General features: G+C 37.6%; 1 protein-coding gene across 6 annotated transcripts in view; it reads right to left on the bottom strand.

The window, feature by feature from the left end:
* LOC131435793 (four and a half LIM domains protein 2) overlaps window positions 1-15,279 on the bottom strand; it is a 412,903-nt gene that overhangs the window by 185,618 nt on the left and 212,006 nt on the right. The window contains exon 1 of one of the 6 annotated variants that reach the window (XM_058603993.1): window positions 5,407-5,973. The exons of 3 other annotated variants lie outside the window; for them this stretch is intronic. The gene's annotated coding sequence lies outside the window, so the exon portion shown is untranslated. Of the gene's footprint in view, window positions 1-5,026; window positions 5,307-5,406; window positions 5,974-15,279 lie in introns of those variants that run through there. 2 more of the 6 variants (XM_058603999.1, XM_058604000.1) reach the window with 2 other exon arrangements.

Raw genomic sequence — 15,279 nt, 5'->3', positions numbered from 1 at the left:
CACTTTTCTTGGAGATGGCCGAATAGATTTTCACAAACTTATAGGTTCAAAAGAAAAGTCTTACAGTTTCATACGGAATTCCATAATTTGTTGTGGATACAACTTTCGGTTCCGGAACTACAGGTTAAACAGGATTTATAGAGTTTGTGAGATTAGACCCGAACAAATTATCCTATTCCTATTCAATAAACAGTAGTTTTTGCGAATTTCACGGTTATATTCGTGATGTAATGAGTAATATGAGAAAGGCATCATTACACCACTAGGTGGATTAAAATAGGTTTTTAATTTTGAATAGTAATAATCGTATGTCAATTCTGTCGAAAGCTTTGCTGACGTCAGTATATTGAATAGTTGCACTATTTATGTACCATTTAATTCCACTATTTCACTGTCACGTTCTTACACTTTCACAAAGCCATTACACTTTAATGAAGCATAGCAAACGTTACAATACAGGTAATCGTTTGGTTCAAATAATATTTCCGAGTAGATTTCATAATTAATGACGAGTTACTTAAGATGATATTTAAGCTATAAGAGAATATGTTTTAATAAATTCAAAACGTTGTGACTATGTTAGAATTAAATTAGGATAAGAATATTATGTAAAAGTGATGCTACGGCGAAGAAAAACTTATGTAAACTGCCTTAAGAAATAAACGTATTTATGAAAAAAAAAAACGTTACAATACAGATACGCGTATTTCGGAATGTTAAAGCTTGCTTCAGATAGAATTGGAACAAAGACAATTGCCTGTATTTCAGTTATTTATTATTGAATTCAGGATCTTTTTTATACAAATGTACCGTTTTCTTCATACTTTTATGAAAAAATACGGATAAAATTATTCGTCACGGTTCGAAGGAATTCTCGAACTTTTACTGAAACACGGCTCATTAGGCGGCGCACACCTTCTTCGTCCATCGTTTTAGCTATCTTATTCCACCAGGTCGTCATCTGATTGATGTCTTTGACAGCCTTTCCCTTTGCCTTGAGTCTCCTCTTCATGATTACCCAGTATTTCTCAATAGGGCGGAACTGGGGGCAGTTGGGTGGGTTAAGGTTTTCCGGAACAAACTGGACCCCTCTCTGCATACCATTCTTGAACGACTTTGCTGTGATGACAGCTTGCCAAATCTGGCCAAAACATTACGGGATCGAATGAACGACAAAATTCGTTTTTGGAGACACTCTTTTTGGTATAGTTCCGATGTCATTGTGTTATTTGTAACGAAAACTTTCGTTTTTTTTGCCACAGCTGCAAATGCCCTGCCAAATCATGAATTTTCTTGCAAATTTGTTGGCAAAAAAAAATTTGGCTGGAACATCCCCCCGAGTCGTTGCCAAGTATAATTTTTGACCTGAGATTTGCCCGAAGTCAGCCTTGACATAAGTTTCATCGTCCATCAGAAGACACCCGTCGAACTTGGTCAGCACCTGGTCATATAGTTTCCGAGCACGAATTTTGACCACACTATTCCGTTTTATGGTCCGATTTGGCTGTTTGCTAGCTCGATACGACTTGATTCCTTCCCGGAGTCGAGTTCTCCTCACGCTACTATGGGCAGCACTGAGTTTTCTGGCCAAATCACGGTCCGACAGATTAGGATTTCTCTTAATCGTCTTCAAAATCTTACCACGCAGTTTCCGGTCGACAGTTCCACTCCGACGATTGGCTTGAGGTTTCCGAATCGTCGTCAATGTTTTCTTATGCCGTTTGATAACGCGCCATGCGGTATTTCTAGGCAATTTCAGTTGTTTAGCTAGCCTAGATGCAGGCCACAATGGATTTTCCAAATAGCTGTGCACAATTTTTTCCCTTCTTCCGGCTTCCATGTTGATTGTTTACAAAGTACGGTCGATTTGCGGAATGTCAAAAATCATACGTGAAGCTGATAAAATTCCCGACACGTGGGCGCCAAGAACATCCAAATCCGTCCACCAGGAGCGCCACAATATGAGCAAAAGTTTGTTCCAATTCTAAATGAAGCAAGCTTTATTTATATCCTTCTTCAGTGTATCGGTTTTAGAAGTTTGTTTGAAAGAATGCTGCTCCTTTTATACGAAATGTCTTGTTGTCAACGGGTAAAAACGGGAAGAAACAGGTAGTAACAAACGGGTAGGACGGTAGTTTGATTGTCAACGGAGGGTAACAAGCTGAAGATTTTTTCAAATTATCCGTAGGATTTTTTGTAGAACCTAGTAAATTTTTCAATTGACAGTTCATGCTGCTAAATACTAAATCTTGGCTTCCTGTATATCTCGAAATCTAAGGTTTTTGCCTCTCTGACAGTGAGGATATCTAAGAAAGGTAAACTGTTGTCTTTCTCCTCCTCATAGGTGAATTTAATGTTTTTATGTAAGTTATTATTCATTTGTGAGAAAGTTGATAAATCATTGCTTTTGATGATACAGAATATATCATCAACGTATCTCCACCAGCGATTAGGTAATAATCCCTGGTTTTTCAAAAGATCTTCAAGATTTGCCATAAACAATTCGCATAAAAACGGGGAGAGCGGATTACCCATTGGTGCCCCTTGTAACTGTTTATAAAATCCGCCTCTGAATTTGAAGTAATTTACATCCATATAAAGCCGAGTTAGGTTCAGATATGACCTTACTTTGCTTTTCCATAAACTGTTACTGTGCTGTTGAAGTAACCAGTCTTGGGAATAAGGCGGTTACATCGAATGATACCATTATTTCGTCTTCTTCGATTTCAACAGAGTTTTGAAGTTGAGTCGTAAATTCTTGTGTGTTGGGGACTGATCCACTGAAAAAATTTTTTGGCATAGAATGGAATTCTTTTACTATCCATTTGGCGATTTTTGGGTAGGAACTCCCACTGAAGAAATAATTTCCCTTATTTCGTTACCAGGTTTATGAACCTTTGGTAGTCCTTTGATTTTGGGTAAAGAAGGGTTAGGAACTTTGAGGTAATTGAGGTTGATATCGAAGTTTGGATTACATTCAAGAAAAGTTTTATCCACTTTTTTGATAATTTCAGGAAGGGGGTCGGTTCTTTGTTTCCTATAAGGACCCTCATTAATTTTCTGGGTTATCAAGTTGTCATAATCTTGTTTGTCCATAATAACTACTTTATTTTCCCTTTATTTACATAAAAAACAGGCTTTTCTCGCAATTGTTTCACTAGTTCTTTTTCATCTATGGTTTGCTGATTATTCAAATGACGTCAGCTACAATAGTTCTGGCGTCATTAATTTGAGGAAAGGAAAGATCACAGTTATTTAAACCTGTTTCTATGTCTATAACTAGTTCGAGATTTACTTTTGAAGAAATTGCATAATTTAAACCAAGATTTAGAAGATTAGTTTGTTCATTGGTAAAATTTTGAGATGGACGATTTACAATAAAATCCTCCAAAAATTGTACTGGAGGTTTTGGGGGGCGGTCTGAAAAATTGTTGGAACGTAAATTTTCGAGTTTCTTATGAAGAAGAATTCGTTTGCGTTCGGATTCGCAATGTTCTGCAATTTTTACTTTGTTTAGAAAAGTTTCAAAGCCTTGGGGATATTGTTTCACTAGTTTCAAGTGAAGGTTATAGCATTCCAAAGTTTTCACGCTCTGAATGCTATACAATATTTTAACCTTCTTTTTCAAAATTTCGTGTTGAATTTTAATTAGAATTTTTTTAGAAAAAGATCTCCCACCCTTTACCTTGCAGCATGTGGGAACTAATCCATATCTACTGCATTTTTTCAAAAACGCAATATCTTTGGATATTCCCACAATTTTCTTTCTTAACTTAATAAACCTGCAGTATATTGAGTTTGTACGTAGTTTCAATTGTCCATAGCTTCCAAAGTGAATGTAATGAATTCCAATGAATGATTTGTTTTAAATAGAACGACATTTGGAAAAGTCATGTTGTTTTGGGGTTATGTAATTTTGCACTTGTGGAAATATTTTTCCATTAATGATTTTTTCAAACAATTTTGGAATGCACGAGATAATGGCGATCCCACGATAATAACGTATGTCGGGTATTGATTTCCATATTTCTGGAAATATTCATGTTCTTAGAGACAAGTTGAAGAGATGGTGTAATGGTATTGTGAGTTCAGTTGCTATTTGTTTCAAAAATATAGGTGCTATTCCGTCAAGTCCAGGTCCTTTGGCTGAAAAAAAAAGAACCGGTATGGAAGAAAAGTAGTCACGTTCACGGTCTGTCTCGGCATATATTACAGTGCTATTATTTCCAGTGGTTTCGTCTAGGTTCATTTGGGAAGGAAGGTTGTTATTTTTCATCATGAATAGGCGTTGGCAAAGTTGGAGGAAGATTAACTTTTTTATCGAAAAATTGTTGGGCTAAGAATTTATTTGGTTCTTTTCATCAAACTATACTTAAAATCCATGTCCAGTACTGGTGATCAAAAGTTAAATTCGGCAAAAACAGGAAGAGTATTTATCAGGTTTAAATAAATTGCACCTAAATAAATTTTACCTGAAGAAGATACAATCATGAGAAGATATTGTCTGGATGCTTTTTTTTGGGTAGAGTGGGGAAAGGCAATATGGAGATAAGTTCGAATAATTATTATGAATACTAATGGTAATAATAATTACATTGGCGAGATCTAATAAATCTTGCAGTGCGATCATCGATGCTGACCGTTTCTTAAAACCAGCGGTGTAACAAAATTGTCGACGACGCACAGGTCTAGTTCCGATTAGAGTGATGATATAATTTTATTATGCATCATTTGGATATATTCAATCGGTTAAAAAATTGTATGAAGCAGTTTTTTTTTCAATTTTGTTTCATCTGTACAGTGCCAACTTTCCACTTGGATTTCATCAGAACTCATAATGCTAATATAGTGCTGAGATATCAAAGAGGTGAAGAAAAAAGCAACACATTAGAATGAGACCGATCGTTTTTTGTCATTTGTAGTTACGACCTTTAAAAAGTATTCAGACTAAGATGCGGTCCGACGGTTCCCGAAACAAAATTCTAATTATTTCCATTTTCGTTCAACCGAATCCTAATTTGCTTACCCTATAACTATTATTAACTTTCGAGGCTGCGGCGTTTCTACTATATCACTTTGCCATATTTAGTGACACCGGAGGCAGCCAAGAGGTAGCGCATTAGTACATTAGCTTATGCACAAACACACAAACGCACAGCACACAAAAACACATCCGTCTAGGCAGGGGGCATTTGGCAGCAATAGGCGATGATGGTTACAGCAAATTTAGTAGCATTTGGTTTTTTTCTCTGGCGTCAAGCAGCTTCACCAAATTGCAGCATCCCAAAATTATTTCTCTCACTAGGAGGTAAAATGCGCTGAAAAACTAAAAAACTCAGCACAAACACACTCAAACGACCACCCTAACGGGCAGTTACTTCACTAGTTTTGACATCCAGGAATCACCTTTATCACTTAATCCTTTTTGCGACACAGTCCAGAACGGTTTCTACTAATGAGTCCTCTACACGCACCGTTGTTTTATTTTGGTTTGCTTTGACACCGTCACCGGAAGTAGGTGTGTGTATGTTTCAGGCCTTAAAAGAGGGCGACTACTGCCGAACAGCAACTTGAGATTCCACGTGTTTTAACCACCCCCACACCGGTTACTGCGTTTGCGGTGCACGTGCGCCAGCTGGGTTTGCGTGTTTTACGCGCGACACCTAATCGGACACAGTCCTAATGAATGCTGGTGATGATGATCTCTGCGATTATCAGTCGGCTGGAATCGTGGACGGACTGCACCCACACCCACACTCACACACACACCTGCACCCTGCGGTAAGATCCGTGGTATGTGATTCCCTTGCCGTTACCGTGCGGACAGGTGTGTTCTTAATGCCGATCGCTTCACTTCCCGTTACGACGAGGATTCGCGTTCACTGGTCCGTGACAAATCCCTTTATGCTGTGGGACCGCCAGCTCTAGTTTAGGTCTCGGATGTGTCTGTTTGGTTGCGATTTTTCTACTTGAAGCTCGGAGATGGCTGACGATGGGCAGCGCGTGTTGGGTGCCTATCTATCTAGCGTTCCCTCTCTCGTTCTTTCTCTCTCTCTTTCTCTATCGTTCCCGGCTCTCTCTCTGGTTACGATTATCCGGCAGATTTTGCCTTCTGCTCTCGGCGGCCGGTACTCGCTCCGACATGCACTTATTCCGGTTGCAAGTGGACGCAAACATTGCGGCTCGAATTATGATCTGCTCTCGCGTCACGAGTTGTTTGGGGTCTATTTGGATGCGGGATGCGGTGGTGCAAATTTGTTTGTTTTTTTTTTCCTTCGCCTACTTTTCGGATAGCTGCCAACGGCAGGCGGTTGACGCGAGCTGCCGCATAGATCATTTCGTTTCAGCTTGGAATCGAAGGAACATTGCATACAAACAAACATATCTACATGCATGTGTGTTCAGTAGGCCGTCATCAACAATTTTCAGCTTTTGCGCCAGCTGTTCTATGGTCGGTGATGCTACTGAATCTTTGATGATGTTGAAATTTTCTGTGATTTACCTATTTTTGACGTCTATTCATGATGCAGAGCAATGGAAACTGTGGCGATATGCTCGATTATGGTTTTTAAAATTGAGGGAACAGTTTTTTTTCCGGATGAAGAATTGTTCGAATCGTTGAAATTATTTCATAGAACAATTTTAGCTAGACTGAATTCAACGGGTTGGTTTGAAATGTGCAATCAAGTGATAAATCCAATTCGAGATCATCATGTTCTCTACCACGAGTGATTTTATATATTACCAGCAGCAAAAAATAAGGCTAAACTAGAAACCTGTTTTTACCAGATTTGGGTGAAAATCTGTGCACGTATTCAGTATGGAAAACCATTATTTTTCATGAAAGGTTTTAACTCAAAACTAATTAACAAAAAAAATCCTTCTTAATTCACGTAGTGGTGTGATAATGCCTTGACACCAATTGATTCAGATTGATTCGTGTAGTTCACAAAAGCATACTTCAGTGTTTATGTCACACAGTCGGCATCATTTTTCCAACCTTGTGCTTGACATATGCGTTGCCTATTTGTATTAGAAGAGTGATGGTGGAAGAGAAAAAACTTTCAAAGATAAATAACAGTTTACTACGAGCTCTTAAAACCGGGTGAAACCATCACAGGAGATCGCTACCGAACGCAACTGATGCGCCTTAGTCGCACGCTAAAAGAAAGGCGGCCACAGTATCAAGAGCGACATGCCAAAGTCATCCTCCAACACGACAATGCTCGGCCTCACGTCGCAAAAGTGGTCAAAAAGTACCTGGAAACGCTGAAATGGGAAGTCTTGCCCCACCCGCCGTATTCCCCAGATGTCGCCCCTTCTGACTTCCATCTATTCCGTTCGATGGCACACGGCCTGGCAGATCAACATTTTCAATCCTTCGAAGAGTTGGAAAAATGGATTGCTTCATAGATAGCGTCAAAAAAGAACTCCTTTTTTCGAGCCGGGATCCGAAAATTTCCGGAAAGATGGGAGAAAGTTGTCGCTAGCGACGGACAATACTTTGAATAATACATCTGTAAGCACTTTTTCGCAATAAAGCTTTAAATTTTGGAAAAAAACGGCGGAAGCAAAGTTGTACACCTAATAGATGACACTAAATCTCGTCGACGTTTCATGCAATTCTAAGAAGTTTGACATCAGAAAAGAACCCCCCCCCCCCCATAATACGATACGATAATGCCTTTCTCTTTCATCGATACAGTCTCATTAAAATACGTTTTGCCTTTTTATTGAGATAGAAAAAGATTATTTCTGATACCAAATTGGTGTCAGAATTCAGATTGATTCGGGTAATTCGCAAAAGTATGCTTCAGCGTTACTATCACATATTCAGTAGAATTTCCTAGACCATGCGTAGCAGCAAAAAAACATTTAAACGTCACGGTTACATCTCCGAAACTTGAAATGTTTGCCATATGAACATCGAAATCGACCCACAGCTCAATTTTCGTCTCGGACGAGCCTTAAATTATTGATATTGATTAATCCATATACAAGAAAATTAAGCGGAAATGAGTTTTGACGTTTACGTCGCTTTTGCCATTTTATCACCGAAATTGTAAGTGACAGCCATTTGAACTACAAACCCGTTGAATGAACCAATAGTAGTTTCCGAATGAGCCTAACTTTGTTGAAATCGGTTCAGCCATCATCATGAGAACATTGAGAGCAGAGAAAATGAGTGTTCAGTTGGCTACGTCACTTATACCCAGTGTTGGTGATTGCCGATAATTTGACAGAAGCTGCTCGATATTTTTCTATATTGTATACAACATTTTCAATCCGGTAGAAGATTCTACAAGAACTTGTGTCTCTTAATGCACGAACCGTGAGAGAATTTTTCTATATTTCTTCGCTCCACTTCATACTCTGAGTATTTCAAGGCCCTTAAAAAAATTACAGTCGGATAATGATAGGTGCTGTGTGGAATTTACCAAGAGAGAATCGCAAGTTGACAATTATCGCAGAAAATCGAATCGATGATTCGACTTGATGATTCTCATACTAGGTTGCAATATTTCAAAACCCTTGTGTGAAACGTTAACATACATTTCCATAGACACAACTTATACAAAGGTTATATGCACATAGTTAGAATAAGCGGCAATAGTAAAATGATTCTATCGCAATTATCCACTGCCCGTATAGAATCGGATCGCAAAACGAGAATAAGTGACCGTTTGTTGCATCAGAGAGAATCCCCACAGCAGCGAGCTAACCTTTGATTCTCAGATAGGTCATCGAGAGAAATTCGCTCTCGCACTGGTGTCTATTCTATGTTAAATGAACCATGCCGGTTTTTTGTTGCTGCGATGATATCCGTCTATCTTTGATGGCACTGATTGAATCGTGTCAAGAGTTTCTAGAGAGCGTTCTTTGATACGATAAAAGCCATCCTTGCTTACATATTTATATCTCCGGAACCATAAATCCATAGCCATCTAATCTTCGAACTCCACCACTTCGAAATACCTAACAGGAGCCATTCAGGGGTTGCGGTATCGCGTTATAATCCAGTTTGTGCAAAGTGCACATGGCTCTGACAGTTCGTCATAATCTGCTGATGCACTGATGAGTCGAAGACGAAACGTAAAACTATGATACCGAATAGTAGCTTTCAAACAAGCCTAAAGGGTGTAGCCGGATTTTGCATATGAAAACTGCCCCCAAACATACATTAAATTGATATAAGCTGTTTGAAAGAGTTTGTATTGGAGATGATTTCCCCAAAAATTTTACCCTTTAATTACCCTATTTGTGGAGTTAGGGTGGTTCTTCTGATTTTTATTTTATTTCAAAATTTTCAAAAACCTCTTAAGAAAAAAATTGAAAAAAATCAGGAATATTTAAGGTGTTATGGGAAGCCTTTCTGATTTTTTTTCAGATTTTTTCAAAATGTGTTTCATGTAAAAAAATGGTCAAAATTATCGAATTTTTCTATCCGCACTCACAATTTTGGCACCACTCTAGGTTTTACATAAAATAATAAATCGTTTATGAGTACATTACGCTGTATTGTTTTCAGATTTTTAGTAAATGTAGACGGGTATTATATCAGACTTTTAAAAAATTATTTAATCGTAAAACCATGCGTCTCCATCAAATTATCATCAGATGGCGACGCATGGTATTTAGTTCTTAAATCATACGCCACTCACCTTCAGAACTAAATACGATGCGTTTTCATCTACAGCTTGAGTTCAGGTCTTGGGTTGAAAAAAATCCTTTCTAAAGTTATTTACACACGTCCGCGCGCCCAACACGATTTATCTAGCAATAATGTAGGGAAAGCACTAGTTTCCCTCGAATTTATCGACAAAAATATATTTTGCATTTACGTCGGGACTTCATCAGCAAAAACACTGCGCTTTGGTACAAGTTTGAGTGTCTCAAGTAGATATACCTTTGAACTGCGTGGCGTGGCACTAAGCAATTCTTAAAAATAGCATTTTTAATTTATGTCGTTTATTTATACCCTGTTTTAACCTAGTTGCGGTCGTTCGACTGGAGATTCAAAATTGGAGAAATATTTTTATCTTATATTTAGTATTAGAGTAGAACTGCTGGAAAAACCGACTTTCGAACGGAGCCTCGGATACCCGTATTGTTATATACCATTCGACTCAGTTCGACGAAATCGGAAAATGTCTGTGTGTGTGCACTTTTCGAAGTTATTTTTACGCGCTCACCTCTAATTCCGTTACGCGCTATTGTTCAAAAGTTCAAGCACCTCGAAAAAAGTCCCCATGGCGGTTAAGGTTTGTAAATTTTCGATCTTGAAAAATCACCATAGGGGAGAGTACATCAGATTTACGAAATTAAAAAAAAAATGTTTAATGTCAAACGTCTAGAATTGCATGAAACGTCATCTCAAAAAATTTTGATATTTTTTCCCAGAAATTTTTTTCAAGATGACACTAAATCATGTACACCTCCCCCCCTCCTACCCCTATGGTGATTTTTTAATCATTGGTCACTTTCTGAAAAAAAAAAACGGCGCTTAGGAAAGAAGCGATTTGTTGGTTACGTCACTTGTACGATTATACCTTCGGAACCGAAAGTATCTGCAATTTGATCTTAGAATTTAATGTTTGATCCAATAGTAGCTTTCAAACGAGACTAGAGAGCACAAAATACGTCTGAGTGGCTCGACTGCCAATGGAAAAAATGAATGACAGAAGTTTCGAAAATGCATAACAATACGATGTTAGAAGTTTTGTATAGATCGAGGTCAGACAATGACAGATAAGACTAATGGTTCGAAGTTTCCTATTTACCCCTATCTATCCTGGGTTACTAATGTTCGGGTAGTCCGGGCTTTTGCTGGAATTTTATTTCATGGGAATGTCATCATCAAAGAGTTCTGTGTTGGCTCTAAATCTTTTCAATACCTTTCAATGCAGTAAAAATTGTACTGAATTGACGTTTCCAAAAACAAATCTGATGCAATCGCTCGGTTGATAAATGTGAAATGTTATTCAGCGTTTACATACCGACATAAAAGATGGAGCACCCTGTATTGCTACAATTCTAGTGCGATTAAGAACCATCGCAGGAATAGTATAAAAGTAAATAAAAGTTTTATGATAATAGGGCCTAAATGCTCATAGCTCATCAGACCCTCCCACATTCGATGATACGTCAACGTAATCCGTATTCCGTGACGGTGTTCCTATTCATCTAAGCTCCAACATTCATCTCATATACTGAACCGTTAGTAAGAGTTTGATTCATTTGCGCAAAGGCTGCTAAAAACAGGTGCTAACTCTACTAAAGAGATGACTATAGGTACAATAACCCATTAGGAGTTGCATCTACAAAATCAAAAAAAATATATAATTCGAAGTCCCATACAATTTAGTGTGTCTAGCGTTGATGGCAATTTTAAAGGGTATAAACCGAAACGGTAAACTGTGCCAATTTTATTCGACCCTGATACATTGTTTTTTCCGTCCATACCAGTGCACGACACGTTATGTGAGGTAAATCGCTGTATATAAACAAAGTATCCTTTCCCCACCATAAGCATTTCACTCTACGTTGAACGGTAATGGCAACATAAAGGTTAAAAGTCGGGACAGTGTCCATTTATTCTGACATGACGCTGAATATTCGACTGTCGGTCGGAAATCACGTTTCAATTGGACATTTAATTCGAAGAGGAATGAGACAAACGGACTACTGACAAAAACAGAGGGGTGATGCATTCTCATAACAGGTCCGTTAGTTGCCTTCTCATTTTATCTATCAAAGATACCACTTTCTGTAATAATATTCAATGCATATCAAATGTGTTTTTATATATGAACAATTATTTTTTTTTTTATCGTTTATTTACCCCCGGTTTTAACCTAATAATGGTCGTTCACCGGGTATGTATCAGATTGGGGTAGGGGTTTGGGGGTGGCTGGGAGATATAAGGTGGGGCATTTCGGGGAAAAGGGGGGAGTTTTTACATAGAGTCAGTAATAATGGTTACAATTCATGGTATCGGTTCATATGTCTTAGATTGTGAGGGGATAGAGATAGAGAAAGAGAGAAGATAGGGATAAGCTTAAGACTACGTTAAAGACTATTTTTCTGTGCTGGTCTGGGTTTGATGTTACAGCTTCGGGCCGCGGGTAACATCCCCGAGGGCAGCGCCCCCGGCGGATGGCCGCTTAGGTGCTGGGTCTGTGGCGGATTGCTTTCTGGAGGTCGGGACCAGGCTCCTGGTCTCGGTCCTGTATTCGGGTGATGGTTTGCAGGTGGAGGTCCGTTGGGAGTGGGGTCCAGTGATCGGTGTTCCGGGAGGCCAGCCTCTCGCGGTGGCGGAGTCGTGCCTCGGATAGTAGTGAAACAGTGAAACAATTATTGGGCTAATATTTGGGATCACTACGGACTGCTAATTTATTTACTTAGCTTTAATTCTGGCTAAAAGTTCAGTTATTTATGTTTTCAGATAAAATAAAAGTTTACATATGAAGAAGACGAGAAGGATTTAATCTTAAGAACAAAACTATTAATTATATTAAGAATGAATCACAGTAACCGAAAATAATTTTGAAATAAATCGCTCATAGTAAAGCTCGATTCACTTAATATCTGGACATAGAAATCAATGCGATTTAGAGATTGGTTTTAATGATTGATCGTCGATTAATGTCAATAAGTCTGAATGAATAACGAAATAATAACACACGCGCGGTCATTAATGCTAATGTTTCGCCAAATTTTTACGTTACCTCTGAAGTGTTTCTCGACTGTAGTGGCAGTTAGCCAAATCTCACCAAAAGTTTATAGGGCTTTTGTGTGGCTTGCTGAATAGTAGAATGGGAATCTTTAAGTACTATTTCTTATAGTGCTTCATTTCTAACAAAAACTTGAGGATTTTTTTTAACTTACTAACAAAGTTGAACCTGCATCATTCGCAGACATCTTCTCTAGCACTAGTTTTTTTCCTGGGATGATACCGACAGTCTATCTATACATTCATTTTTTCTTTCATAAGTTTTCTGAAAATCTCTCTGTTTAACTTCCGCTGTCATCTTTTTGCCTTTGGGTAGATGAATTCTCCGAACGTTATTTTTGCTAGAATTGTATTTTATGGTAAAAACACTATTCAAAAGACTCAAATCGTCGGATAGACACGAATCAACTATTGGACATGTTATATATACATATTTTTTGGTGCGGTTTACCAAGTTTCGAGAATCTGAACAAACTTAGAGCAATTTACTAATCAAACCAATGCTACATTCACAAAAAATGAAAAATTAGGTGTTATAATTCGCATTTTAAACCTACGATAACGTTCCGATTGAAGTTTATGCTCACACAAAGCACTATTTTTTTTTTGAAATAATAAAAAAATACTTTCCAATTCTTAATTTTCCAACCTGCTAGAGACAAAGCATTCACTCATGATCAAGGATGCCAAGTCATTTTTTTTAAATCTGTGTTTGATTCAAAAATCAGTCTGTGCTAAATCTGTGTTCTCTTCCCAAAAGGGCATAGCAAAACGAAATCATTTTCGTGACCAAAAGCAAAAAAAAATCTCGGCACTTTGAAGTGCCCTGTCGGAAACGCATTGTCATTATGTTTTCTCCAGAAAATTAAAGACTTTTAGAGGCTTATTGCCAGTCTGGGATCGCTCTCGGAAATATGTGTCTTTTTAAACCAGTGCTGCATATTGATAATCTGTAAAACACAGATTAATCTGAAAATCTGGCATCTCTGCTCATGACAACAATAAACATCGCTCGCACTTGTACACACAACTGACTAAACTTGGGCCTATCACTACGATTCATTTTATATAAATAGGCCTTATTTGTCGGTGTGTAGCAGATGAAAATGTAGTAATATGACTGCACGAACCGCATTATTATCTAACGCAGCCGCAACATTATGATTTATAATTACGATTATAATTTGAAATTTGACGCGACAATTTAAACAAAATTAGTAACGTAGATTCGTAAAAACGTAAACGTTCACGTCATTTGGGATTTGGTTCGTAAGAGAGCTATGTAAACAGAGGTAACGTGAAAAAAGTGTACGTAAACGGAGGCTTGGGTGTATTTCTGACAATTCAAGTCATTTCAAACAATAGAAACGCTAAGTTTTACAATCGAGGTATTTGGTTCCAATGATAAAGTTTGATATTCGAATATCGTTTTAAATAGTAGAAGTGGACTTAGTCTGTCTAAATGTTATTGATCAAAATGAAAATATGACTTTTAAACAGTATGCAATTTTCAATACTTAACGAAAAAGTAGTTGTTGAGTAGTTACATAAAAGCAGACCCTGTCAGCTTGGAGCGAAATTAATCTTCAGTTCAGCAACGCCATCGCACGGTGTCACATTCAACATATCATGTCAATTGTATGGGTGCGCAGTGCTGCTATTTTGGCGCGCACGAATTTGACATTTCTCTCCCCTACATCTGTATACGAGATACGATGCGAACTCGCCTGAGGGCGCCATGTTCGCAAAAAATGTTGTTGCCAATGATTTGTTTGGGAAATGTGAGAGCTGGATATCTTGTTAATATGATGTCTTTGATAAAAGAGAGTTTTTTTATGAATTAAACATGGGTAAAATAATTTATCCGTTATTTGAAGTAGGATATATTTAAGATGTACGATTTCGGGTTAACGAAAAGGGGGGAGATCACCATGATCTTTCATTTTTCTTTATTTGGAATCAATTTCAATACAATATTAAGACATTTGTATGACTCCGACGAAATGACACTTTCGGCGAAATAACCCTGATCTCCCTGAACACCATAATGTTAGACAATATGTAATTTTCAAAATGTTTAATACCTTAATTATCATAGAGAGATTTCAATTTAAAAATTTCATCAAGGGTAAAAAGTGGTCAAACGGTAACTACATTTTAAGAAGAATATATATTTCAGTATATAAGTGTAAAATTGACGATGATTCAGATATTCATGAATAAATTTAGCAAATATATCATGACGATTTTTACTAAAAGAATAATTCCTGGTATTTGATTCTCGATAACAAGTTGAAATAAAAATTATTTGTCTTGGAGTTGTTTTTCAGAAATAAAGTTCAACATGCTTTGAGTACATTTTGGCGTTTTCCTCTGTTCCTTAATGGATTAAAATATTTAGTAAAAGTTAAAAATCTATAAGTAGGTCACACGCGTAGCAAATTATCTAAAGTTTCCGTTGCATTCCAAGCTACAAGCTTTCACTAACCAACAGATTACCCATCGACTGAAATATTGTTATTTAAAACAGAATCATCCCACTCAGA

This window comes from Malaya genurostris, chromosome 3, assembly GCF_030247185.1.
Source record: "Malaya genurostris strain Urasoe2022 chromosome 3, Malgen_1.1, whole genome shotgun sequence".
Classification (NCBI taxonomy): domain Eukaryota; kingdom Metazoa; phylum Arthropoda; class Insecta; order Diptera; family Culicidae; genus Malaya; species Malaya genurostris.
The sequence above is the reverse complement of the archived record's forward strand: the minus strand, read 5'-3'. Positions and strand labels throughout refer to the sequence as shown.